We start from the raw sequence: 25,997 nt of genomic DNA, 5'->3' as shown, positions 1-25,997 counted from the left end.
TACAGACAATGACACCGCAAGAAAAGAAAATTAGGCCAATATCCCTGTTGAACACAGATGCAGAAACCTTCAATAAAATTCTAGCAATCGAATTTAACGGCAAATTAAAAGGATCATAAACCAAGATCATGTGGAATTTATCTATGGGATGCAAGGATGTTTCAACATACACAAATGAATGTGATAAACCACAGTAACAGAATGAAGGCTAAAAATACTATGACCACCTCAATACATGAACAAAAAGCATTTGACAACATTCAATATCCATTCATAATTAAAACTCTCGACAAATTAGCATAGAGGAATTGTATCTCAACATAAAAAGGCCACATATGACAAGCCCACAGGTAACTTCATACTCAACAGTAAAAAGCTGAAAGGTTTTTGTCTGAAATCAGGATGCCCACCCTGATCATTTCTATTCAATACAGTATTTATAGTCCTACACAGAGCAATTAGGCAAAAAATAAACAAACAAGAAAAAATAAAAAATAAAAGATATCTGACTTGCAAAGAAAAGTACAACTGTCTATTTCAGATAATATTTTATATATGTATAATCCTTAAGATTTCACTAGAAATCATTAGCTCTAAATAAGATCAGTAAAATTGCCAGGTACACTAGGCATCAGTTGTGCTTCTCTACACTAACAACAAACTACCCAACAAAGAAATTAAGAAAACAATCCAATTTAAAATAGCATCAGTAAACCCTGAGGAATAAATTTAGCTGAGGAGGTAAAAGAACTACATACTGAAAAATCAGGAAACAGTGGTGAAATACACTGAAATAGGCAGAAATAAATAAAATGACATTTCATGTTGTTTGATCAAAATAATTAATATTTATTTAAATGTCCATATGACACAAAGCAATCTAGGCCAAAATCTCTGAAATTCAAAGTTGATAGATGAGATTCTAAGAATGGACCATGGCTAGAAAGGAGGCATTTCAATACCTAAAATTCTGTGTTTATATTTTCAAGTTGCACTTCAGTTCATGTTTTGCTACGATTCTAGAGTTGCTTGTTTTTTGACTTGACAGAAGACCTGAGAAAATCACTAACACTGGGGAACTAAATAGCCTTAAAAACAAGTCATCACATTACTACCAAACTTCCCAGCTGTTATGATCTGGGTGTTTGATCCCTCTAAAGCTCATGTTCAAACTTAATCCCCAATATGGCAGTACAGAATGATGGGAACTTTAAGAGGTCATTGGGTCATGAGGGCTCTGCTTTCATGAATGGAGTAATCCTTTCATGTGTTAATGGGTTAATGGATTAATAGGTTATCATGGGAATGAGACTAGTGACTTTTTAAGAAGAGAAAGACTTGAGCTAACCCACTCAGCTGCCTTGCCCTGTGATGCCTTCCATCATGTTATGACACAACACAAGGCCCTCATAAGAAGTGACCAGGTATAGCCACCCAATCTTGCATATCTCAGACTCCAGAACTGTAAGAAATAAATTCTTTTAAAAAAAATAAATGATTCCACCTCAGGTATTCAGTTATAGCAACAGAAAACAGACTAAAATAGAAAATTCATAACAGGAGTGGTGTTGTCACTATAAAGATACTTGTAAAAGTGATAGCAGCTTTGGAATTGGGTAATGGGCAGAGGTTGCAAGAGTTTATTCTGGTGAGATCTTAGAAGATTAGGGAAAGGTTAGAACTCCTTAGAGTTTAATAAATTTTCATGACAAGAACGATAATAGAAATATGGAGAATAAAGGATATTCTGACAAAGTTTCAGATAGAACACTAAGAAACAAGGCATTAGAAATTGGAGTAAAGGCTATCCATGTTATCAACTGGCAAAAAACTTGGTTGGATTGCGTTGATGCTCAAGGGCTTTATGTAATACAGAGCTCAAAAGCAAAAAAATAGAACATTTGGCAGAAGAAATATCTAAGCAGTAAAGAATTCAAGTGCTGCATCCTTGTAACTACTTACATTGAGTTGTGAGAGGAAAAAATGAGGCCTTGAGGGCCCATCCATTGCCCCAGTGTATCCCAGAGGAGGCACATAGAGTCAAAAGAGATTATTCTCCAGCCTTAGGATTAATAGTGTCCTTGTGGGTTTTTAAACTTGCTTGGGGCTGGTTACTCTTCTCTTCTGTCCTATTTCTCAATTTGGGAATGGGAATGTATAACCTATGCCTATTTCACCAATTCTATCTTGGAAGTAGATAACTTGTTTTGATTTTACAGACTCCCTGATGAGATCTGGATTTTGGACTTTTGAGTTGGTGCTGGAATAAGTTAAGACTTTGGGCCTAGAGAGATGAAATAAATATATTTTTTTATATAAGAAGGATGTGAGCTTTGAGGGGCCGGGATGGGATTCCATGTCTTAAATGTTTGTCTTCTCTAAAACTCATGTTGAAATTTAATCCCCAATGTGGCAGTATTGATAGATGGGGCCTTTAAGAAGTCATTGCGTCATGAAAGCTCTGACCACATGAATAAAGTAACTAATTCATGAATTAATGGGTTAATGGATTAATTGTTATCACAAGAATGGAATTGGTGGCTTTACAAGAAAAAGAAGAGATATCTGAGCAGAGACATTCAACCCTCTTGCCTTGTGATGCCTTTCACCAAGTTATGACAAAGCATGAGGCCGTCACAGAAGCCAACCAGGTACAGCCACCCAACCTTGGACTTCTCAGCCTCTAGAATCATAATAAATAAAGGCACTTTATTTATAAATTGTACGGCCTCAGGTATTCAGCTATTGCAACAGAAAAGTGATGAAAATACCAGCTAATATAAACATATTAGTCATATAATTATTTTCTCAGAAACACATCATAAGTAGCAGAAATCTTTTAGGTTATACTAATTGTGCCATATATTGGAGGTCCTAATGACAGGGTCTGGGGTATTTTAAATACTTTAAACAAGAGTTTGCTACTAGTGTTCGTGACAAAGGATTACAGAAGAATCACAGATATCATAGTCACAGCTTTAAATGCTGTAATCCAAAGAGGAGTATATGATTAAGAAAAAGATATTTAAAAATTAGAAAATGCAAATGGGTTACCCCCCAGTATCTATCATAATTAAATGTATTGTTTTGTAGGAAAAAGACAGCATAATACAATTGACAGTAGTAAGGAGTGATTTTTATTTTCTTCTCTATAATACTTGAACTTTCTATGATTTTAAACAGTGTATATTAATGTCTCATGTAACTAGAGGGAAAATATCTATTAAAATCAACTTTGGCCAGATTTCCAGAAAGTTACCTCTTCTTATAGAGATTTTATTTGTGATTCTGCTATAAATCATTCCAGATGGCTATGTCTTTTGGTTTATGCAATAACAAAGAGATCTTTATTTTTAACATTCAGCTGTGCATTCCTGACTTGTCCAGTTAATATTCTATTGGGACTGGCTCTCTAGAATCTTCTTTTTGAAGGCTTAGGTAGATTCTTTGGTTAACTCAAAGGGTATAAATAGACAGCCATAAATTTGAAAATCCCCTTTATGGAATGATTGATTACCTCTTTAATTAAATTTAAAATAATCTATACTCTGGGCATGATTTTTTCAAAACATTATTAGTTTATTTAAAATTTTCTTGCTGTTTTGTTAACTTCATTAGTCTCATCATAAACAGCATTTCCAAATGTAACATACGTTAGAAAATTTTGTCTCTTGAAAGCATAGCTATGAAGTGATTTCAGGCAGGGTCAGAAAAAGTAGTTGGGCTATCATTTACTTGCTTCAGCCATCCTTACTCATTCAAATTATTAGTCTGTTCAAGGCAAAGTAGTAAAGGAATCAAATGTGATCATTAGTGCTCCTCCGCTCTTTCACCCAATAGCATCCTTTTGTCTTGAGAGCCTCAGAATTCCTTTAATCAGGCAACCACCCTTCAGCTTTACTCCTTAGACAATATCTCAAAAGCTGTATCATATAATACTTCCTCCGCATGCTGTCAAAATTACCTGTTCTATAAATTCTGAGGAACCATGATCTCTCCATTCCATGGTGCTGGACAGCTAAGTAGATGAACCAATTCAGGCTGTTATTAAAAAGAAAGCAGCTATTTCAATATCTTTTTTCTTCTGAATATATAAAAACTTCAGTGGCTGTTTTAATATAGACAGCATGCTTACTCAAAAGCTTTAGTCTAGTAATGGAAATTCCAATAAACAAAGTGGGGAAAAAAAATGACCGAAAGACAAATGTGGATTATATTTTTAAGAAAGGATGGTTTCATATTGAGTCTCAATGCTTCTCCAATGTAGGAGGGGAAGGTCTTTATCTATCTATATCTCCGTAAAACTTAAGTCATGAGATCTGAGTTGAAAACAGAAGCCCTTTCCTTTACTACAAACTGTCACTTCACAAGATAAACTATGCTAACTGTCTAATTTAGTCATTTATTCTTAAAACTTTCTATCAGATAATTGAATCATCTGTAAATAGACAATGACCTTCTATGTTACATGATTTCATGATTATGGTATGCCTTTATAGATATATTTTCTTATACAGGAAAATATCGCTACTCCATTCCCAAATGCCTGAGAAGGTGCTCAAATTACAGAAACACAGATTGCACACCAACTGGAAAGGAATTTAAAGATGAACAAACAATAATAGGGAGGTTATATGACATTAGTCATTAGATAGTGGCAGGATGAGTTAAAACTCTTAGTTAACTGCTTTTTCTTTCTACTCCATTCAATTTACAAAAATTAAGAATGAGAATGTTAAGGTATGCGAGGACTGAAAGCTTTGGAAGTAGCAAAGATTCTTCTGCCTAGTTCACGCAACTGACTAGAATGTACCAGGGCATTTCTTAACTCACTTCTATTTAACCTCACATCCATCAACTTGGAAAATATCTTTTAAGGTGAGTTTTACAAGATGTCTTGTGAGAGAGAGGGGCCAGGCATGGTGGTCACACCTGTATTCCCAACACTTTGGGAGGCTAAGGTGGGTGGATCACCTGAGGTCAGGAGTTTGAGACCTGCCTGCCAACATGGTGAAATCCCATCTTCACTAAAAATACAACATTAGCCAGGTGTGGTGGTGCACACCTGTAATCCCAGCTACTCGGGAGGCTGAGGCGGGAGAATCGCTTGAACCCAGGAGGCAGAGGTCGCAGTGAGCCTAGATCGTGCCACAGCACTCCAGCCTGTACGAGAGTGAGACTCTGTCTCAAAATTTAAAAAAGACAGAGGGAGACAGATAGACAAAAAATTATAGAGAGATAAACAAGCAGAGAGAAACAGAGAGACAGAGTGAGAAAAGAGACTGAGAGACAAAGAGATTTGAGAAACAGAAAGGCTGTGGCACAAACATTTGATTTGCCAAGGCAAAAAACAAACAAACCACCAAAATCCCTCTGTGTGGATATTATCATCATTCTAAACCTCATTAGGGTATTAAAAGCTGATCCTGTGGACTTTAGAACTTTTCATTCCACTGCCTATTCCAAGTCAGATGGTTCTTTCATTTTGCAGAACAGTACCTGAGATAACTAACAAGTAAAAAATAAATGCTGACTCTGCTAGAGGATTAGAGATATCATATTTACAGTTAATAAAATGAGCTCACGCCTGTTAAACAGCATCGTGACATTCCTATAGATTTATTTCCTAAGGTTTAAGTGATTCTTGTATTATTTAATAATTCTTCAAAATCCTATAACTTCAGAATGCTCATCAACTTAAAAGAAAGCAAAAATCAAAATAACATATAGAAAAGTGCAAACACTTTCTGATGTTTTCCCACTTTCTACCATCTTCTTACCACTAAGTCTTTGTACACATTGTTCCCCTTTCCTTACTTAATACTACTTATCAGCAACTCCTAACCCCTTCCATTTCTCTCACTAGTTCTGTATGGCTTTTCTACATCCAGAGATGGGGTTCACTTCTGTAATAACCAGCCTCCAAGATGCCTTCCACAGATTCATATCTCCTGGTGTTTACACCTTTATTAGTCTTCTCTCAGACTTGATCAGGAATGGTCATGACTGACAATGTATGACTTCCAAGAGAAGTCACAAATCACTGCGGCTTCTGCTTTGTTCTCTTGTATTGCTTGCTGTGGGACTAAACACATACCATGTTGCAGGAAAACTCAAGAGAACCACGTGGAGAAGATCTGAGCCATTATCAACTTGGCAGCCATGTGAGTGATCCACCCTGAAAGCCAAACCTCCAGCCATAGTCCAACCTTCAGATGATTGTAGTCCTAATCAACATCTAGCTGCATCTCACATTAAACCCAGAGCCAACAGTGTCCAACCACACTGTTCCTAAATTCCTGACCCACCAAAATGGTGAAAGAGTACCTCTTCTTTTTAAGTACTAAGATTTGGAGTAATTTGTTATGCATTAATAGATAACTAATACAGCATTGTTTATGTGGCTCTAAGGATTGTCCCAACGTGGGCTAGATGGCACCTCACTGTGATTCCATGACCTCTACTTCTTTCAAACGTCATTCTAACCATAGTAAACTCAGTCCTAGTTTACTGAATTTTCTTGTCTGTCTCACTCACTAGCTTCAAGGTTTTTGAAAAATTATCTAACTCTCTCATTTGTGAAGGCCGCATGTCACAGTAAAGTTTAATTGTCCCAACTAGTATATATTATATATTGATGAGAATGAAATAATAATTTCAATCTTGCCATATGCGATAAAGGAGGAAAGATGAGAAAGTATCATCTGATTCTCCTGTACCTTGACTCCCAAAAGCATAAAGCATTTAATTGAAGTTAATAATCATTTTCTTCCTAGACATTTTCCCTGCAATATGTGGCAGTGAAAAAGCCCCATCAGGGCACTAGGAGGTAAAATTTACAGATTCAATACACATATTTATCTTTTTTTTTTACCAAAGTGATTACAGGACAAACTGAGAGCAGACAGTGGATGAGAGACAGCAGCTAACTGTTGTAAGATGTAAAATGGTACAGTGAGTATTGATGAATTAGTAGTTGGTGAAACTCTACCTGGAGAACTGTTTTAAAGCTTGCATGAAAAGAATGTCCAATCCCTAGCCCCGCTTCAAATCCCACATAAGCAGGCCCAACACAGCTTCTTAAAGAGGGAATCTGAAGAAGGCAAATAGGCGGCTGAACTACAAATTGTGGCTGCCTGAAAGAAGGCAGGTAGGCGTATACCTCCACAGTTAAGGGCATAGCAAAATGTCTCATTATTTGGGGAATCCCGAAGTTGATCCTCCCTCTCTTAACCATATAGACATAGCTTCCGATTGGCAGTTTACACTAGGAACGTCAGTGTAGGGTCAGACACTGTTGCTGTTGCTGCATTTGTCACAGATTTGCTTGCTCGACTTGTTGGCTAAGTGAGATAGCAGTAAGATCCATGTTTCCTCCAGTTACCACCAATTTTTCTCCTTCAGTTTCTTCACTCCTGTTCCAGGTATGTGTTTAACACCATGGTGTATGTCACCTGCATCATTGAATTTGTACACTTTTAGGAAGTGAAAGCCTGATGTGAGCTCCAGATTGTCCACGTGGATTTTAGCACATCTTTGCAGGCTTCTAGTTTGTTCTTGCTCTCATTCGCATCACATCCATCTTCCCAGTGGAGTTATAGTATCTAGCTACTAATAGTTTAACAAATTTCTGAATATTTATTAATTGGTATTGCCTGCCCTGCCCAGCACCAGGGCAGAAGCCCATTGTGTAAGGTCAAATCCCTATAACAAATCCCCTATTCCTGAGATTTTATGGATGGTACAAAGATATAGACATAGATCTAAACATAGACATAGATGTAGACATAGATCCTAGTAGTTCTGCTTCTTTGATCAAATCTTCATTGTTACTCTATGTAAGAAAGATATTAATCAAAGACTCCAGTCCTGAACAGTTGAGGTCAAGTTTTGCAAGGATATTTAGCAAATTGAGATGTCTCTAATTTTCCAAATGTTATGAGGTAAAATTCACATTAACCCATCTCAACAGTGTTCATTACAATAAATTTTTTAGCAAAGGCTGACAGTTATAAACACATAACTCCTGAAGTAGTTTTTTTAACTTTAATTAATTTGTTGGAAATAGTATCATGAATGCCATTAACAAATTCAGGATGATGAGTGTTCTAGATTCTATAAAACCCACATCAGGGAGTCACAGCCTAGAGAAGAGAAATCAGATACTTGATTGGTGAGAGATGTTCATATTTCTACAATGTCTCAGATGGGTCATGCCAAATCTGCCCTGTAATTCACTCTGGGCAGTAAGCATAGGCCTAGATGTGGTAAACACAAATGCCCTTTATTTTTCTTTTTTTGACTAAGTTAATTTGTTTCCAACAAACTAACAAAAAAATCTATACTATTGCTCCCCAAGCATAGGTCACAGAAGCTTGTGGCATATCTTGGATAAACCACTGTCCTGAGGTTCTGTCATCTGGGCACCTATGTCTAATCCAGGAATCACACAGAGCTCAGCAAGATAGAATGGGATAATCTAGTCATGTTCAAGGAAGATGATATTTTGCTTTGTGAATCAGACTTATAAATTCTGGTTTAAATAGAGTTAAACAAATACAATTAGGGCCTCTTGACTTTGACATGAACTCTATTCAGATCATGCTTTTCTATGTAAATTTTATTACCCTCCACTCTTTTTCCTGCAAAGGACTTAGCATTTCTAGCAGAGGGCTTTGGGATAACTAGGTGGTGTTTAATCTGAAAATATCACTGAGTACATAAATATTTCAGAAAGCATTTGTATGCCATGATACTGCATACCCTAAGTTTTAGACCCAGCTAATGTAATGGGCCAGTGTAACTACATAGTTTTATTTGTTTTTACTACTTTGGCATGGGTCTAGAAAGATATTGTTTTAATTACTTCAAAAGAGTTTGCTGCTATTTGAGTATTCAGTGGAATTTCTATGAGTACTTAAGATGCTATCTTCGGGTGAAATAAACGATTATAATTGAAGAGTTTTTGATTTTTTTATGACCTCCAAGCCAGTATCTTTTGGCTAATTTGGATATGGGTACAGTATGCTATGTTATTTGTGGCTTCAAACATTGGCCAATTACCATTTTGTCTGTTGGCATGAACTTAATATATAAGAATGCTGGACAGGAGTGCACTGAGGTGTTCTAATGAGGATAACCAACACATACTCCGTGACTGCTGAAGAAGATGGATTGTCAAATAAGCTACCCAGTGCTCTAACAAGCTAGCTTGGTGTGATAATCCAGTTTAAGATCTTGTTACATTATTCATTTCTTTTCTCTTGCACTAATCTTTGCAGCATATTTCTGTTTTGTTACTGCCTGCATTTTCAGAGCTACAGAGATTATTGTTTTATGATAAAGATAAAGCCTTCCATTAATTTGTTCATGCTTTGCAGGGAGAACAAGGCAAAACAAAGATCTATAGTAGTTTGCTTTTCACAGATTGCTTGTTATACCCAGTAAGTTCCACTGGCTATTGGGGAATTAACTGTACATGAGTAGAGATCACAGCAGGTTCAGACTGGGTCCATGTCAAGCAGCCATAGTAAATGAGAGCAAATTAAAAGGCTCCTGAGCACAGACCTTTTCACCAGGTTTTACCATGTTAATATGTTTACTTATGAGGAACTGGACACATGGATGTATAAACATGAACACTGTTGCTTTACAGGCACCAAAATTCCACTACCTCTCAATATCAGCATAATTGCAAGAAAAGCAGGTGTTAGCACAGAGATGCAGTTAAGGAATCACAGAACAAGAGTTGAAACGTTTCTCAAGAAGTTATCAGAATAAGCCCCAAATAATACATAATTATGGTAACAAAATTATTAAAGGAATTAAAATGTTACACTGGAAGTAATTCACATAGTACAAAAAAAGCAATAAAGGAGACATAGAGGAACAAAAACGATACAACTTCTTTTTTCAAAAAAGTTAAATGACAGACATAAATAAAATTACATCAATAATAATATTAAACATGGTTGGACTGAACAACCTAAAAGTCAAGGATTGTCAGACTGGATTAGAAAATATCAAAATATGTGATGTCTAAAGTAAATACACTTAAGATTAATAGATAAAAATAGGTTGAAAATTTAAAAATGAAAAATATATATAATGCAAATAGAAGCCACAAAAAGCAGGAAAGGCTATACTAATACCAGACAAAATAGACTTGAAAATTTTAAGCAATTATTGCTAGACATAAAAAGGAACATTTTATAATGATAAAACAGTCAATCCATTAGGCAGCTATAACAATTTTAAATATACACAGACATACTTCATTTGATTAAATTTTGCAGGTATTGCTTTTTTTCTTTTCTTTTTTTTATATAAATTGAAGATTTGTGGCAACCCTGCAAAGAACAAGTCTATCAGTACCATTTTCCCAACAGCATTTGCTCATTTTGCATCTCTATCATATTTTGGTAATTCTCACAACATTTCAAGTCTTTATTATTATATCTGTTATGGTGATTTATGACCACTGGTCATTGTTGTTACTATTGCAATTGTCTAGGGCTCGACAAACAGCGCTCATATAAGATGTTGAAAGTAATTGATAAATTGTGTTCTGACTACTAAACCATCCAGTCACTCTCTGTCTCTCTTCCTTTCCTCAGGCATCCCTATTCATTGAGATATAATATTGAAATCAGGCCAATAGATAACCACATGAGGCTTCTAAGTGTTCAAGTGAAAGGAAAAGATGACATCTACCAATTTAAATCAAAAGTTAGAAATGGTTTAGCTTAGTGAAAAAGATAGTCAAAAACCAAGGTAGGCCAAAAGCTAGGCCTCTTGTGTCAGAGAGTTTGCTAAGTTGTAAATGCAAAGGAAAAATTACTGAAGAAAATTAAAAGTGCTACTCCAGTGAACACATCTATTTACAGCATGGTTTATTGAATATTTTAAGTCCACTATTGAGACCTATTGCTCAGAAAAAAATGATTCCTTTCAAAATGTTACTGCTCATTGACAATGCACCTGCTCACCCAAGAGGTCTGATGGAGATGTGCAAGGAGGTTAACACTGTTTTCATGCCTGCTAACACATCTATTCTGCAGCCCATGGATCAAGACATTTCAATTTTCAAGTCTTATTTAGAAATACAGCTGTAGCTGCCATAGATACTGATTCTACTGATGGATTTGAGTAAGTAAATTGAAAACCTTTGAAAGAATTCACCATTCTAGATACACTTAAGAACATTCCTAATTCATGAAAGGGAGGTCAAAATATCAGCATTAACAGAGTTTGAAAGAAGTTGATTCCAACTTTCATGAATAACTTTGAGGGGTTCAAGACTTCAGTGAAGACAGTAGCTAAAGATTTGGTGGATGTAGCAAGACAATTAGAAGTGGAAGTAGAGCCTCAAGATGTGACTGATTTGCTGAAACCTCATAATACAATTTTACTGAATGAGCAGTTGCTTTTTATAAAGGAGGAAAAAGGGAGCTTCATAAAATGGAATCCACTCCTAGTGAAGTCGCTATGAAGATTGTTGAAATGACAACAAATAATTGAGAATATTACATAAACCTAGTTGATAAAGCAGTGGCAGGGTTTTATAAGGTTGACTCCAATTTTAAAAGAAGTTAAAATGCTTTTAAATAGCATCACATGCTTCAGGGAAATCCTTCCTGAAAAGAAAAGTCAAAAAATTTGGCAAACTTCATTGTGTGGTCTTATTTTAAGAAATTACCACAGCCACCCCAACCTTCAGTAAGTATCACCCTGTTTAATCAGCAGCCATCAAGACTGAAGCAAGACATCCTTCTAACAAAAAGAGTTTGATTTGCTGGAGGCTCAGATGATTGTTAGCATTGTTTAGCAATAAAGTATTTTCAAATTATGATATGAACATTGTTTTTTAGGCATACTGCTATTGCACACTTAATAGACTACAGTATAGTGTAAACATGACTTTTATACTTTAATTCTTATGAAACAGAATATTTTATGTGACTGGCTTTATTGCAGTATTTGCTTTATTGCAGTGGTCTGGAAACGAACCCACAATATCACAAAGGTATGCTTGTACACAGAGAGTCCCAAAATACATGAAGCAAAAATGAACATAATTGAAAGAAAAAATAGACAATTCAACAGTAATGTTTGGATACAGTCACTTTCAGTAGTGGATAGAGCAACAAGACAGAAAATTAACGGGAAAATATTAGACTTCAAAAACAGTGTAAACCAACGGGACCTGACAGACATCTTAAAGAGCACCCCACCCAACAACGGCAGAATACACAGTTTTCTTGAGTGCACATTTAACTTTCTCCAGAAGATAGCATGTGCTAGGCCACAAAACGAGCCTCAATACATTTTAAAATATTTAAAATATGAAAAATATCTTCTCTGATCATGATGGAATGAAATAAAAATAAACAACAGGAAAAATTGGGAAAATTCACAAGTGGAAATAAAATAATACTTTCTAAGTCACAGATTATGTAAGAAAGATATCACAACAGAGATTAGAAAATACCTTGGGATGAATGAAAGTAAAGAAACACCAAAACAAAATTTATGAGATGTAGCTAAAGCACTGCTTAGAGTATAGTTTTAAACACCTGTATTAAAAAAGTTAAAAGATCACAAATAACCTAACCTTCTACCTTATTACATAGGAAAAAAGAAAAGGTACATCTAGAGCAAAAAGAAGAAAAGAACCACTAAAGATTAGAGTGATAACAATAAAATAAACATTTTAAAAAGCAATAGAAAAACACTTGTTTCTTTGGAAAGGTTAACATAATTCAAGAAAACATTTAGCTAGACTGGCTGAGAAAAAAGAGGAGAATTACTAAAATCAGGAAGTAAAGAAGGAAGATTAATATTGACCTGACAGAAAGAGAAAGATCATAAGTAAAGAAATGTAACTCTATGCCAGAAAATTAGATAGCTTGGACAAAATACACAAATTCCTAGAAAGATACAAACTTTGAAGAATTAATACCAAGTCTTCACAAACTCAAAAATTAATAGCAGGAAAAAAACACTTCCCAGTTTATGCTATGAAGCTGGTATTACCTTGATACCAAAACTAAATAAGGACATCATACAAAAAAATAAACTTACAGACTAATATTTCTTATAAATACAGACCTAAAACTCCTCAAAAATACCAACAAACCAAACATAGCAACACATAAAACAGATTATGCACTATGACCAATTGTGATTAATTCCACCAGTGAAAGGCAGGTTTAACATCTGAAATTAATTAATGCAATATATCATATCATCCCCTATGGATTGCTGATAGGAATGTAAAATAGTGCTTTGGAAAACAGTTTGGCATTTCTTCAAGGAAATAAAACATTGAGTTATCATATGATGACTGCATCTTATTATAACTTTCCATTCCTAGGTGTATACTCACGACAACTGAAAGCAAATAGCCAACCAAATACTTGCACATGAATGTTCATGACATCATGATTCATACTAGCCATAAGGAGAAAACAATTCAAATGCCCATTAAGTGAAAAATTAATAGAGTATGGTGTATCCATACAATGGATATAGTGTATCACTATAAAAAGAAGTGAATTGTTGATACGTATTACAACATGGATGAAACTTGAAAGCATTATGCTGTGATGGAAGCAGTCTGCAGATGCAATGGAAACCCTATGAACATACCAACGCTATTCTTGACAGAGATAGAAGAAACGATCCTAAAATGTATATGGAACCACAGAAGATCCAGAATAGCCAAAGCAAACATACAATCTCTTGCCAATGACTTAAATCTAAGATGTCATACTATGAAATTGCTGCAAGAAAACTTTGGAAAAACTCTCCAGGACATTGCTCTGGGCAAAAATTTCTTGAGCAATGCTGCATAAGCACAGGCAACCAAAGCAAAAATGGATAAATGACATCACATCAAGTTAAAAACCTTCTTAACTGCAAAGGAAACAATCAAGAAAGTGAAGAGAAAACCCTCAGAATGAAAAGAAATATTTGCAAACTACCAATCTGACAAGGGATTAGTAACTGGAATATATAAGGAGCTCAAACAACTCTATAGGAAAAAATATAATAATCTGATCAAAAAATGGGGGCAAAAGGTTTGAATAGGCATTTCTCAAAAGAAGAAATACAACTAGCAAATAGGCATATGAAAAGGTTCTCAACATCACTGATTCTCAGAGAAATGCAAATGATAACTACATTGAGATATCATCTCATCCTAGTTAAAATGGCTTATATCCAAAAGACAGACAGTAACAAATCCTGGCTAGGATGTGGAGAGAAAGGAACCCTCATACATTGTTGGTGGGAATGTAAATTAGTATGACCACTATGGAGAACACTTTGGAGGTTACTCAGAAAACTAAAACAGAGCTACTGTATGGTCCAGCAATCCCACTGCTGGGTATATTCCCAAAATAAAGCAAATGAGTATATTGAAGATATATCTGCACTCCCATGTTTGTTGTAGCACTGTTCACAATAGCCAGGATTTGGAAACAACAACTGGAGTGTCTATCAACAGATGAATGGATAAAGAAAATGTGGTACATATAAACAATGGAGTACCATTCAGCCATAAAAAAGAATGAGATCCTGTCATTTGCAACAACATGGGTGGAACTGGAGATCATTATGTTAAATGAAATAAGTCAATCACAGAAAGACAAAAATTGCATGTTCTCACTTATTTGTGGAAACTAAAAATCAAAACAACTGAACTAATGGAAATAGAGAGTAGAAGGATACTTACCAGTGGCTGGGAAGGTTTCTAAGAGAGTGGAGAGAGGTGGGGATGATTAATGGGTAGAAAAATTACCTAGAAAGAATGAATAAGACCTACTATTTGATAGCACAACAGGGTGACTCTAGTCAATAATAATTTAATTGTACATTTTTAAATAACTAAAATAGTATAATTAAATTGTCTGTAACACAAAAGATAAATGTTTGAGGGGATGGATATCCCATTCTCCATGATGTGATTATTACACATTGCATGCATATCAAAACATCTCATGTACCCCATAAATACATATGCCAACAATGTACTCAAAAAAAATTAAGAGTTAAATAAAAAAAGAAATTGCAGTTAGTTTTAACTTCTCACCTTACTTGTGAAAGCAATCAGCTTGTCTTTGCAGGTGAATTATGAAGTTGGCTGTTATCTCTGATCTTGTGCCACAGTTTGCAAGAATACAGAGGTACCACCAGGGTCTACAAACCAGCAAATATGCCCTTTGCCTTCTCTATTTCTACCAGACCTGGGCAGGCTAGGTGTGCCTTTACTGCTAGTGTTCCCTGTGAAGTGAGACTGTCATAGGCTTCCTGGGAAGCATCTCAGAACACTAGGGAAGCTATACAAATGCCTCCAGTTCTTTTCTCAGCCTTTACAAACTGTAGACCCAGAAACACCTGCTTTTTCTGGCCCTGTGCCTACTTGGAAGAGTGAGGGGTGTTATGTCATCCTGAGACCATCCTCTTCCCCTTCTAATTCTGTTTTCATTAATTTGGGCAGATCACACAAGTGTCTCGGGCTTGTTCTCAAGTATTGGCATTTTTAGAAAGTTCTTCTAGGTTACAGATAGTTGCTTTTTAAATTTTCTTTGTGTAGAAGGAATAAAGCCTGAGACCTCCTATTTCACCATCTGCTGATGGTGATACCCTCTTGTTGATATCACCTCTTCATTTTTGTGTATTTTCATTTTACTGTTGCCTTTTGCAGAACGGAGTGTTTTTTGTTTGTTTTCACTTATTAATGAAATCCAGCTTAATGATTATTTCTTTCATAGATTATGCCTATGGTGCTGTATCTAAAAAGTTATTGCCTCCCCTGGGGTCATCTGGGTTTTCTCCTATGCCATCTTCTATGACTTTTATGGTTTTGTGTTTTACATTTATGTCCGTGATTCATTTTTAGTTAATTTTAGTGAAGGTCTAACTAGATTCATTGTTTTGCATATGAATGTTCAGTTGTTCCAGCACCATTTGTTGAAAAGGCTATTTTTTCTCTATTCTATTTCCTCTGTTCATTTATCAAAGATCAGTTGACTATATTTAAGTGAATCTATTCCTAGGCTTTTTATTCTGTTCTGGAATGTATCTATTCTTTTGCCATACTATCTTGATTACCATAGATCCTTGGGAAGTCTTGAAGTAGGATAGTGCCTGTCCTTTGACTTAGTCATTCTCCTTCAATATTATTGGCTATTCTGAGTCTTTTACATCTCCAAATAAACCACAAAATATCTTACTGAGATTTTTATTGGTACTGCATTGGAACTATAGACCAATTGGGAAAGAGCTGACACCTTTAAGATAATGAATCTTCCTATCCAATAAAAATGGAATATATCTCTATTTGTTTAGTTATTTGATTTCCTTCCTCAGAGCTTGGCAGTTTTCCTCATATATGTCTTATACATATATAAGGAAATATATATATTTTACTAGATGTATACCAAAGTATTTTATTAGCACTAAAAGGTGCTAATATAAATGGTATTGCATTTAATTTCAAATTTCACTTGTTCATTGCTGATATATAGAAAACCAAGTGATTTTTGTATATTAACCTTGTATCCTGCAACCTTGCTACGATTGCCTGTTAGTTCCAGAAGTTTCTTTGGGTTTTTTAAAAGTTTTTTTAAATTTTCTTCATAGGCAATCATATCACTATGCTACCATATGTTTACAAAAGTTACTTGAATTTTAAGGCAATAAATTTGAAATAAAACCACTCTGTGCAGGTAGATACTTTTCTTCAGCCCCTGTATAAAAAAGACAAGCGCAGATGAGATGTAGTTGATGAATGGAGGGAGGCCTACCATGCAGCTGAATGATAGATCCCAAGATATGCCTTGAATAGTGACTCAGGAGTGAAACTTCAACCTATAATTCTGGAATACTCTGCTTGTAATATATTTTTGTTGTATGAAGAAAAGTGAAATAAATGTTGTTATTAACCCTGATTCAAGAAATCACTTTAAGTCATATTCAGAACCACTGTTCATTATATTCTGGAATACTTAGCATTGTAATGATTTGGCAAAATTATGAGTTATTCTGGCATTCCTAGGTAAAGTTTAATTACATTTATCTTATTTATCAAGCAATCTAGCATAACTTGGCAAACATGCAACAGCAAGTTAATTCACTATGTTTTACCCCCTTTTTGAGTAAATGGAAGATTTTGTGTGCATAACATTTAACTTTAGGCACAGTATGACAAATCAGAAATTCCTCTGAAAATCATCACTACAAAGGCAATATTAAATACTATACACCTAGTTACCTGATGACAAGGCTTATTAATATGTTTTTAATAAGGGGTTAAACTAAAATATTTATAAAAGAGCTGAAAGACCTGAAGATCTCCATTCCCATTTTTTACCAAGAAGATTTTTTCACTTGAAACCCTATAATTTCGAAGACCTGAGAGTTTGTTACTGCATTTTAATAGAGAAAATGCCTTTGAATTGTATGGCTCTCTGAAATTCTAATTTAAAAAATCAGAACTGGTTTACATTATCTAAATAGCCAAATGAAAACTAGGCAATATTCTGGTAATCTGGCAATCATGTAGTAATATTTTAACGGAAGGATTAATGTTACTAAGTTTGGGACTTTGAAACATGAGCCATTGTTTTGAGTAAGCTGTTTTTTTGTTTTGTTTTGTTTTTCGTTTTTAGCAGTATTATGAGACTACCAGGTAAAATGAGAATGAGTGGACTCTGACATAACTTCTACCTTTCCCCAGTTAGCAAGAGTAAGTTTATTAGAGCAGCAAAATTGTCACACTGAAAATTGTCATGGGCCAGACCTTGAACGTGAGAGGTAGTTAGCTTTGATAGACTATATCAGCCAAGTATAAGTAGGCAGAAGCAAGCCGGATGGAAATCTTCCAGGCGTTGTGACATCATGGAAGCGTAGGTTTTGATATACCAGGCCCTGACTTCCTATCGATAATTATGGCAGTAAGCTAAGCAATATATAGTAACCTTTACAGGAGTTTCTGCTAGATACTGTGCTAAGAATTTTATATATAGTAACTCAAAGGAAACATGTTATTCCATTCTACAGATGGGAAAACTGATTAATTAACACATATAACTTACCTAAGGTCACAGATAGCCAGGATTTAATCTCATGCACTCTAGTTCCAAAGTTGAGGCACTTTAATGGCACCTTACAATTAGAAATGGGAAACTCAAATTCCACTTTAGCCAGGAGATGTTGTGAGCTAGTGATGCAAATTGAATGAAAAACAATCAGGAATGATGGGGCCTTATGGAAAACAGACAACCTCATGCTTATTCCGTATAAATGTTTTATTTTAATGTTCTTTGTCTTGTTATTTTCTTTTTATTCTTTTTAAATTTTACTTTAACTTCTGGGATACATGTACTGAACTTGCACATTTGTTGCATAGGTATACATGTGCCATGGTGGTTTGCTGTACCTCTCAAACTGTCATCTCGGTTTTAAGCCCCATATGCATTAGATATTTGTCCTAATGCTCTCCCTCTCTTTTCCCCCCACTCAAGATATATTAAAGACTAAAACATAAAACATAAAATCATAAAAACCCTAGAAGAAAACCTAGGCAATACCGTTCAGAACATAGGCATGGGCAAAGACTTCATGACTAAAACATCAAAAGCAATTGCAACAAAAGCCAAAATTGACAAATGGGATCTAATTAAACCAAAAAGCCTCTGCTCAGCAAAAGAAACTATCATCACAGTGAACAGGCAACCTACAGAATGGGGGAAAATTTTTGCAATGTATTCATCTGAAAAAGGTCTTATATCCAGAACCTACAAGGAACTTAAACAAATTTACAAGAAAAAAAAGAAAACTCCATCAAAAAGTGGACTAAGGATATGAACAGACATTTCCCAAAAGAAGACATTTATGCAGCGAACAAACAAATGGAAAAAAGCTCATCATCACTGATCATTAAAGAAATGCAAATCAAAACCACAATGAGATACCATCTCATGCCACTTAGAATGGCAATCATTAAAAAGTCTGGAAACAACATGCTGGTGAAGATGCAGAGAAATAGGAACACTTTTACACTGTTGGTGGGAGTATAAATTAGTTCAACCATTGTGGAAGACAGTGTGGCGATTCCTCAAGAATATAGAACCAGAAATACCATTTGACCCAGCAATCTCATTACTGGGTATATACCCAAAAGATTATAAATCATTCTACTATAATGACACATGCACACATATGTTTATTGCAACACTATTCACAATAGCAAAGACTTGGAACCAACCCAAAAGCCCATCAATAATAGACTGGATAAAGAAAATGTGGCACATATACACCATGGAATACTATGCAGCCATAAAAAAGAATGAGTTCATGTCCTTTGCAGAGACATGGATGAAGTTAGAAATCATCATCCTCAGCAAACTAACACAGAAAAAGAAAACCAAACTCTCATGTTCGCACTCACAAGTTGGAGTTGAATAATGAGAATACATGGACATGGAGGGAAACATCACACACCGGGGCCTGTTTTATCATTGTCTAAATTTAACAGCATCTACTGGATAAAGAAAATTTCAGCACAGTTGGCCAATTAGCAACCTCACAAAGACGGGATGAAGTCCATGAACTTTGTGAAAAGTCAAACCCAATCAGTCTTACTATTTTGTTTTCTTCTGAGAAATAAGTGGATAATTTCCAATTAACACATGCATCAACTATGAAAAAAATCAATGATTGACAACGTTTACAAATCTTGCCCTATCTCTTTGTCCTTTGTTCTCACACCTTCCAGGTGCAGATGTGTCCTGGAAAAAAAGAAAGCCTCAAGTATTCACTTCATTGGTGGAATTTCTGCCCTCTAAACTTAAGAATTCAAACATTGAGATTCAAAGACATAGAGATGGCTCTTGCTATTTCCTCCACCACAAAGCTCTAGAGTAGCTTTTCCTTAAACATCACTGCATGGAATAGAATGGGCAAAGGAAGAGGAGCTTTGTCTTTGTAAATACAAAGTAATAAGCGAAAATATCATTTCCCCCAACTATGCCCTGTACTTACTGTATTATGCAACTCTGTACTTACTCTTTCTCCTTCTCGTTATTGTCATGCGCTTCTTATAAGAGACAGTACAGACTAGGGTTTATAAATCTAGACTCTACAGTCAAACAAACTTAGGTTTGATTCCTCTGCTCTTAAATGCTACTTGTGTGCAACTTATTTCATTTATGAGAGCTCTGGCTTTCTTATGTGTAAAATCAAGATAGTAATACTTGTATAAAATTGTTGTAACAGTTAAATGAGTTAATGCCTTGGAAATACCTATGTTCAGTAAAGGATGCTTGTTATGATTATGTCTGTTTTTTAATCTACCCAACCCTGGACACACAACTCTACTGTTATTTCCACCATCAAACCTTAAATTCTTAATAGAGATATTTTCTTTGCATCTCCCATGTGTTTATTAGTCCCATATTTCAATACATGTCTAATAAATAGTTGTGCAGTATAATTATTCTTATACAATTATAATACCTATTCAAATATGTCATAGAAAGTTGTGTCATTCATTTTTCCATATCTTAAATTATAATGCTGTAGGGGTAAAATCCTTATCTTATTTACCACTTATGCCCATTGATATTCAGTGTTGTAACTTGTTGATATTAATCACTCAAAAACATGTATTGAACAACTTCCACACACTTTCAAGCCTTTTATAGAAGCATAACATACAAATATTTAGTTGTTAAATTATAGGTGTACAGGATGATAATGAGATGTAAATGAACAAACCCACATAAACCACCACTAAGGTAAAATAATAGATATTACTAGCATATCACCAGCACTCCAGAAACCTCCTCTTCAACTCTGCCAATCAATGCTCCCACCTCCCACACTAATAATCACTATCCTGACATCTAACAGCCTACAGTAGTTGAGTTTTGTCTGTGTTTTAATCATGTATAACTATGTATAATATAAATACACAGATAAGAGTGTTTATTATTTTTTCTTCTGACTAGTAATACATACATTAATGCATACCACTGTATGGAAAAAAAATGTTCTTTCATGGTAATTGTCAGTAGCATTTCATTCTGTGCATATTCCATAATCTATCCATTCTAGTGCTAATGGAAATCTGGGTATTTTTTTTTTTTTTCCTATACGGAAAGTTTAAAATACACTCCTAAGTAACACAGAAGACAAACATGATATAATGGAAATTAGATGTCATTACTTTATAGCCTTTGATGTATACATTAGAAAAGAAGAATGCTCAAATATAAATCAATAAACTGAGAGGTTGCAGATATAAATCATTCTGAGAAATTGGAAAAATAATAAATTTAATTAAAAGAAAGTAGAGAAAGAAAAGAATTTGATTAAAGGAATGTAGAGAAAGAATAATAAATATAAGCTTAGGGTATAATAAAATCTTTAAAACACACAATAGAGAGTATCAATAAAGTCAAAAAGAACATTTTTTGAAAAGGCTATCCAAATTGAGAAATTTTGGCAAGAACAATCAAAGAGCAATAAAACAGATTTTATTAGAAATATAAATAAGGAAAATGGGGTATTCACTACAGATTCTATGTTCATAAAAATAGTAATAGGTTATTCTGGACAACTTTATGTTAATAATACATAAAATTTTTATACAAAATAGGCAACTTATCTAAAAAGGCCACAAAAAGTGACAAACACAGAAATTTAAAACCTGACTTTTTAAAGATCTATTGGAATAAAAGAGGAAGGATACAAAAGCAAACAAAATACTTATTTGGTTGCAAAGAGCATGTAATCTAGTGGAGTAATTGACTCATAAGATGGAGAATATAATAGAGAATCGAAGACATGTAGATATCGTATTTTGAGCACTTCCAATTTTCCATAATTTTTTTCAAACCAACTGAAGAAAACCAAAAAATTCTAGATAGCATATTATTCTCAAATAAAAAATTGACAGCATCCAAAACCTGACAAGCTAATACAGTATTATTTCTACAAAACCTGAAGGGAAAATGGAAACTCAGGGATGAACAAATTAGTTTTTCCTTCAAGATATTAAGTCATCCTGAAAATTTGTATGTTCTTTTTTGCATTATCTCATGGGTAACAGAAAAGAAGTTAAAGAGCAAGACTTACACGATGTAGGAAACATAACCCCACATTGTCTAGTTTCCTAAAGTTCTACATCTTCATGATAAGGTTGGATCAGATTATCTTGGGAATTGTTGTTGCCTAGTTTCATGTGGACTCAGTAGTCTAAGGAATCTCATTATTTGAATTTTGTTTAAGGTGATTTAAGACAAATAATGACTCTAGGAATGTGAGAAAATCAAATACAAATAGTCTGCAGAGGAGTACCTATTCATCCATGACCTTGTATTATTTATAAATATAATTCTAGAAAATATAATAAGCATCACACCATGAAGACATCAAAGCAAAGAAAGGAAGAAGTTCCTATGTTAAAAGGCGATGGAAACAGACCAGAAAAGACATTAGAAATGGGAATTATCACACATATTTTCGTGAAAAAATACAAGCCAAAAATGTCTGTAAGCAATAAACTATAAAAGGTGATCAATGCTCTGTTATAACTGATTATTCAAAAGAGAAATAAATACAATTCAGTTGACAACGGTATAGGCTTGCTGAATATGGCAGCATTTGAGTTGGTCAAGGAGGGTTTTTACAGGGAAGGATAGAATAGAAAGTGCTTTTCAGATGGAAAAAATCTCCTGAGTAAAGACATGAGGGCACAAAGGCATTACATGTCTTTTAAAGATGAAGCATAGTCCATTTTGGTAAATGGAATATATGAGAAGGAGAGCTAAAACTGAGGTTGGTGAGGAATGTTTAAATGTGAGGCCCCACAAAGATTGAATAGACATTATTATTACCACTTTTCCTATCCCAAAATCTAACAACTTCTCTAATCCAAAACCTAAATAAAATTTAGCACCTAGTCTTGTCATCCAGAGGGCTCTTAATCCAACTATTGCAGAAGCAAAAAGAAAGAAAAACTTCTATTACTGTGTGAAGAAGGAGGAGGAGGAGGAGGAGAAGGAGAAGAGAAGGAGGAGAAGGAGAAGGAGAAGAGCACTGGATCCTGAATCAACTTATAAAATTTTATGGTGGGTAATGAAAAAAGACATCTCTGGTAGACTTTTTAAAATTCTTAGCATGCTCATGCAGTCATGCAATAAACAAAGGGACAAATCATAGTGCATGGCATGAGAAGATACCACAGCTATATATTTGTTATTCTAGATGTAACTGTCTGTTAGAACAATAAAATGTGGTAGGATCGGGCACTATTTTTGATATATCTATCATCTCATGCAATTTCAATGTTAAAGATATGGTAATTAACAATGATCAATGATCATATATTTGTAGTCAAAGAATGTCTTCTATTTAAGATGATAGAATGAAAAACCACACTGAGAAGAGAGAAAAGGTTTATGTCCTTGTCAGCACTGAGAATTTAGACATATTTCTAAAGATAACAAGTGAATAGAAATGGATTAATGGACAAACTGAAGCAGAAACAGGCAGTAGTGTCCTTGGGAAAAGGCTGAAGATGAGAAATGTTTCTCTCTGAACGAAGAGGTTCAAATTTGGAGAACTGAGATTGAGAGAGTGGAAACATGAGGGACAGAAGCGGAAATGGTTAATTTTAAAACCATTTATGGAACAAATATGTGTCACCATATCCCTTTCTTTTTCTAATCTTGTGTATGAAGAGTCACTGATGCAGCTCATTTCACCCCCAGAATGAAATCGAGGGAGCTCTCTACAAACAAATAAGATAATCTTCCTGTGGGAAATTAAGGCTGCCAGACTGATGATAGAAAATTGTCCCTGGAACAAATTCCCCCATATTGTAAAGACTGAAAACAGTGATTTATTTGTTATTATTTCTCTTGAGTCTGTACATCAGGAATTAGGGCAGGGCTCAACCGTGTGGTTCTCCTACACATGACACCAGCTGAGGTGGCTCACTCAGCTTCATTCAGCTGGCAGTTGGTCTGAGCTGTAAGGCTTTATGGTGCTCCTCCACGTGATGTCTCTTTGTCTCTTTTCCTCTCTTTCTTTAGTGTCTGCTATCATTCAGTAGTTTATCCCACAATCTTTCACATCTGGCTTCTCAGGGAGATCATTTCTCATGCACAAACCCTGATTTCAAGCCCTGAACAAGTCTTGGCTCACTTCAAGTTTACTGGCATCCCATGAATCAAAGCAATAGACTTCCACAACAACTTAGAAGAAGACACACTTTGCTTAGTTTTGGAAGAAGGTAGCCTGCCTGTTTCTTACCCCAATCCCAAACAATGAACTAGCATACATAGAATTTATAACCAGTTCTTGCATTCCAGTGAAAGGATCATGTGGGGATACTAAATATGTCCACAACATATGCTCTTGTTGCATGAAATAGTTAAAGAAAACAAAGAACACAGAGTAAAACAAAGATAGACGTTGGTACAACCTACCAGCAACAACTTTTGAAATCAAAGGTTTTTAAAAACTACATTCTAATTAGTAGACTGAAATTATCAAGGAAAGTATTATATCAATAAAACAAGATTAGATTGCCATGAAAATGGAAGAATCACAGAAGAAATAGCTGTTGAAAATTAAAAATATAAACACCTAACTAACAAAAGATAACCAGTAGCAGAAAAAATTCAGAAAATTATTGAACATAGAGAGCAAAGAGTGAAAAATATGTGAGGAAAATTAATGGAAATTAAAATTCAATATAGGACCTCCAAAAAAAATCCCAGAAAATAGAAGAGAGAAAATAATCAAATAATAATATAAGAAAATTTCCCAAAGGCTAAGAAAGACACGAGGCCTTAGATTACAGAAGACACATAAAGCAATGAACAAAAATGAAAGTGATTCATGCCTAAATATATCCTCATGAAATTTCAGAAATTCAAATTAAGTGATCTTATATTAGATTCACCAATAGTAAGACTGCTTGAGCTAGACAAAAATGGAGCAATGTCTTTGAACTCCTTAGTGGAAAAATATTGTTAGGTAAGATTTCTATATGCAGCCAAACTAAAAAAAAAAAGTGTAAGAACAAAATAAAAACTTACTCAGATAGGGGCTCATACGTTTAATTTTAATTAGCTTTCTTGGAAAGAAATACTTAAGTAGACTACAGTGAAACAAAGCAAAGAAAAATGAAGATGAAGGAAAGAGAGTAGATAATATGAAGAATCCAACTCAGAGATCCAACAGATCAACCAAGAAGGGCAATGAAAACTAATTCCACACTCAGTTATGGCACTGATCACCTGAAATGATTGTTTACTCCTAGGGAGTAAACATAGATTGGGAGAGAAGGGAGACAAGTTTTAAAATCTTATTTAATTTTATCAGTACACATTGAATTACAAAATATTTGCAGTACTTTATTTTTAATTTTATTTAAAAACAGAAATGGCAGAGAAACTTTGCAAATAGTTTTCTTTCATAGTAAAAATAAAATGTGTTTTATAGTTATTAAGCTTTGTTATGATATTCTTCTCATTTACATTGCTAAGATTATCTTTCATATAAATTTTATACCCTTTGGGATGTTTAATATTTCCTAGATTGTGCCAGAAAGTGGACTTGATTTTTATCTCTCCCTCTAAATCTTTTGGCCTTTTTTTTTTTTTCCTTCATGACCTGCCTCCTACTCAGTATTTCTTTCATTAGATGTAGAATTGCTGACTGGAAGATATTGCCCATGACTTTCTTGTTATACCTTTCTGGACTAATTTTAAAAAATTATGCTTCATCAAAAGTGCAACCTTATTCAAAACAGAAGAACACAGGCAATCAACAAAGCTGTTCCTTTATAATCACAATGGACAGTTTGCATTAAAAAGAAAAAGAAAAGAAAAATGAAGGAAAGGAGGCAGGATGAGAAGAAGGGAGGACGGGAAAGAGAGGACAATGGGGGTTGAAAAACATGTAACATTTCTTGT

This window comes from Macaca fascicularis, chromosome 2 (assembly GCF_037993035.2).
Source record: "Macaca fascicularis isolate 582-1 chromosome 2, T2T-MFA8v1.1".
Lineage (NCBI taxonomy): Eukaryota > Metazoa > Chordata > Mammalia > Primates > Cercopithecidae > Macaca > Macaca fascicularis.
The sequence above is the reverse complement of the archived record's forward strand: the minus strand, read 5'-3'. Positions refer to the sequence as shown.